We start from the raw sequence: 3,798 nt of genomic DNA, 5'->3' as shown, positions 1-3,798 counted from the left end.
AGCTTGCCATGGAAGGGAGCACGCATGATTGGAAGAAGACAATAGGAAAGCAGAAGTTCAGAAGCTACAAAGCATCTCTAAATGCTTATCTGAAATTCCCACCAATGAATTACATAAGTATCTCTATCTTATTTTATGTTTATTTATCTTTAATTATCAAAACCTCATAACCATTTGAATCCACCTGACTGAGATTTAAAAGATGACCATAGCTTGCTTCAAGCCGACAATCTCCGTGGGATCGACCCTTACTCACGTAAGGTATTACTTGGACGACCCAGTGCACTTGCTGGTTAGTTGTGCGGAGTTGTGAAAAGTGTGAATCACGATTTTCCACACCAAGTTTTTGGCGCCGTTGCCGGGGATTGTTCGAGTTTGGACAACTGACAGTTTATCTTGTTGCTTAGATTAGGTAATTTTATCTTATGTTTAAGCTTTTTAATTTTATTTTCAAAAAAAAAAGAAAAAAATATATATTTAATTTTCGAAAAATTCATCAAAATTTTTAAGAATGAATTCCATCTTCGAGCTTCATGATGGTATGTTAAAGCTTGGCTGGCCATTTGGCCATGTCTAATTCTTTTGGATCGAAGCTTTAGAATAACATTGCATGAACCTTTGGATTCTCAATTATATTTCTATGCTAAAGCTTGGCTGGCCATTGGTCATGTCTAATTCTTTTGGACTCGAGCTTTAGACTAACATTACATGAATCCTGGAATTCTTATTAAAAATTTTGAATTTCTTTATTTTCTTTTTCCAAACATAATTTTCAAAAAATACAAAAAAAATTAATAAAATCATAAAAACCAAAATTTTTATGTTTCTTGTTTGAGTCTTGTGTGAAATTTTAAGTTTGGTGTCAATTGAATGCTTTAATTTTTCTTTAATTTTCGAAAATATATGCATTGTGTTCTTCATTGATCTTCAAGTTGTTCTTGACGATTTTCTTTAAATTTTCTTGTTTTGTGTCTTTTCTTGTTTTTCATATGTATTTTCAAATTCATAGTGTCTAAACATTAAAAATTTCTAACTTTGGTGTCTTGCATGTGTCTCTTTTCTTAAAAATTTTCAAAAAAATATGTTCTTGATGTTCATCATGATTTTCAAAGTGTTTTTGGTGTTCATCTTAACATTCAAAGTGTTCTTTCATGCATTATTTGTTTTAATCTTAAATTCTTAGGTGTTGTGTCATTTTGTTGTTTTTCTCTTCCTTCATTAATTCAAAAAAATCAAAAATAATATCTTTCCCTTATTTTACTAATAAATTTCAAAATTTTGGTTTGATTTGTTCAAAAATTTTTTAAAATTTAGTTGTTTCTTGTTAGTCAAGTCAAAATTTCAATTTGAAAATTTTATCTTTTCAAATCTTTTTCAAAAATCAAATCTTTTTCAATTTTCTTCTTAATATTTTCGAATTTTTCTAAAGTAATTTTCAAAATCTTTTTCTTATTTTTATTTCATATTTTCAAAATTGTTACTAACATTTAATGTTCTGAGTAAAAAATTTTCAAGTTGTTACTTGCCTATTAAGAAAGGATCAATCTTTAAATTCTAGAATCATATCTTTTAGTTTCTTGTTAGTCAAGTAATCAACTTTAATTTCAAAAATCAAATCTTTTTAATTTTGTTTTCAAATCTTTTTCAAAATAAATTTCAATCATATTTTTTTTAAAATTTAATTTCAAAATCTTTTTCTAACTTCTTATCTTTTCAAAAATTTATTTTCAAATCTTTTTCAATTAACTACTTGATTTTTTTGTTTGATTTTAAAAGTTTGGCTATTTCTTATCTTTTTCAAAACCACCTAACTACTTTTCTCTCTCTAATTTTCGAAAACCACTAACAACTTTTTCAAAAATCTTTTTAATTAATTAATTTATTTAGTTTTCATATTACTTTTATTTCTTTTCTTAAATTTCAAATTCTAACTATTAATTAAAATAAAAACAAAAATATTGTTCTTTTCTTTTAAATTAATATTCAAATTTCTTCTCTCTCTCATCTCTTTCTATTTATTTTATTTATTTACTAACACTTCTCTTCTTGTAATTCAAACCCTCTCCCTCTCTCTGTGTTCAAATTCTCCTTATTCTCTCTCCACCTCATTCTTCTATTCTTCCATTCTTCTACTCACATAAAGGAATCTCTATACTGTGACATAGAGGATTCCTCTTCTTTTCTTTGTTCTCTTCTTTTTCATATGAGCAGAAACAGGGATAAAGACATTCTTGTTGAAACTGATCCTGAACCTGAAAGGACTCTGAAGAGGAAGCTAAGAGAAGCTAAAGCACAACACTCTGGAGAGGACCTTACAGAAATTTTTGAAAAAGAAGAAGACATGGCCGAACCCAACAACAATAGTGGAGATGTAAGGAAGGTGCTTGGTGACTTTACTGCACCAACTTCGGACTTCTATGGAAGAAGCATCTTAATTCCTCCAATTGGAGCAAACAACTTTGAGCTTAAGTCTCAATTAGTTTCTCTAATGTAGCAGAATTGCAAGTTTCATGGACTTCCATTAGAAGATCCTCATCAGTTCTTAGCTGAATTCTTGCAAATCTGTGACACTGTTAAGACAAATGGGGTTAATCCTGAGGTCTACAGGCTTATGCTTTTCCCCTTTGCTGTAAGAGACAGAGCTAGGATATGGTTGGACTCACAACCTAAAGAAAGCCTGAACTCTTGGGAAAAGTTGGTCAATACTTTCTTGGCCAAATTCTTTTCACCTCAAAAGTTGAGCAAGCTTAGAGTGGAAGTCCAAACCTTCAGACAGAAGGAAGGTGAATCCCTCTATGAAGCTTGGGAAAGATATAAGCAATTGATCAGAAGGTGTCCTTCTGACATGCTTTCAGAATGGAGCATCTTATGTATATTCTATGATGGTCTGTCTGAATTGTCCAAGATGTCATTGGATCACTCTACTGGTGGATCTCTTCATCTGAAGAAGACACCTGCAGAAGCCCAGGAACTCATTGAAATGGTTACAAATAACCAGTTTATGTACACTTCTAAAAGAAATCCTGTGAATAATGGGATGACTCAGAAGAAAGGAGTTCTTGAGATTGATACTCTGAATGCCATATTGGCTCAGAATAAAATATTGACTCAGCAAGTCAATATGATTTCTCAGAATCTGACTGGGATGCAAGCTGCATCCGGCAGTGCTAAAGAAGCCTCCTCTAAAGGAGAAGCTTATGACCCTGAGAATCCTGCAATGGAAGAGGTGAATTACATGGGAGAATCCTATGGAAACACCTATAATCCTTCATGGAGGAATCATCCAAATTTCTCATGGAAGGATCAACAGAAGCCTCAACAAAGCTTTAATAATAATGGTGGGAGAAATAGGTTTGGCAATAGCAAGCCTTTTCCATCATCTTCTGAGCAACAGACAGATAATTCTAAGCAGCGCCTCCCTGACTTAGCAACCATAGTCTCTGATCTATCTAAGACCACTCTCAGTTTCATGACTGAAACAAGGTCCTCCATCAGAAATTCGGAGGCACAATTGGGTCAGCTTAGTAAAAGAGTTACTAAAATCCCTCTTAGTACTCTCCCAAGCAATACAGAAGAGAATCCAAAGAGAGAGTGCAAGGCCATCAATATGTCCAACATGGCCGAACCTTTAGAGGAGGAAAAGGCAGTGATTTCCAGTAAGGAAGACCTCAATGGATGTCCACTGGCCACTAAGGAGTTCCTTACTGAGGAACCAATGGAATCTGAGGCTCATACAGAGACCATAGAGACTCCACTGAACTTACTGTTGCCATTCATGAGCTCTGATGAGTACTCTTC

General features: G+C 32.8%; 1 non-coding gene across 1 annotated transcript; it reads right to left on the bottom strand.

Moving 5' to 3' along the window:
• Positions 1-2,743: 2,743 nt before the first annotated feature.
• On the bottom strand, positions 2,744-2,851 carry LOC148547662 (small nucleolar RNA R71). The gene has a single exon (XR_015898183.1). It is a non-coding gene; the product is annotated as a small nucleolar RNA R71 (small nucleolar RNA).
• Positions 2,852-3,798: the final 947 nt, after the last annotated feature.

Source organism: Arachis ipaensis, chromosome B8 (genome assembly GCF_059453495.1).
Source record: "Arachis ipaensis isolate K30076 ecotype BB chromosome B8, ASM5945349v1, whole genome shotgun sequence".
NCBI classification, from domain to species: Eukaryota; Viridiplantae; Streptophyta; class Magnoliopsida; order Fabales; family Fabaceae; genus Arachis; species Arachis ipaensis.
The sequence above is the reverse complement of the archived record's forward strand: the minus strand, read 5'-3'. Positions and strand labels throughout refer to the sequence as shown.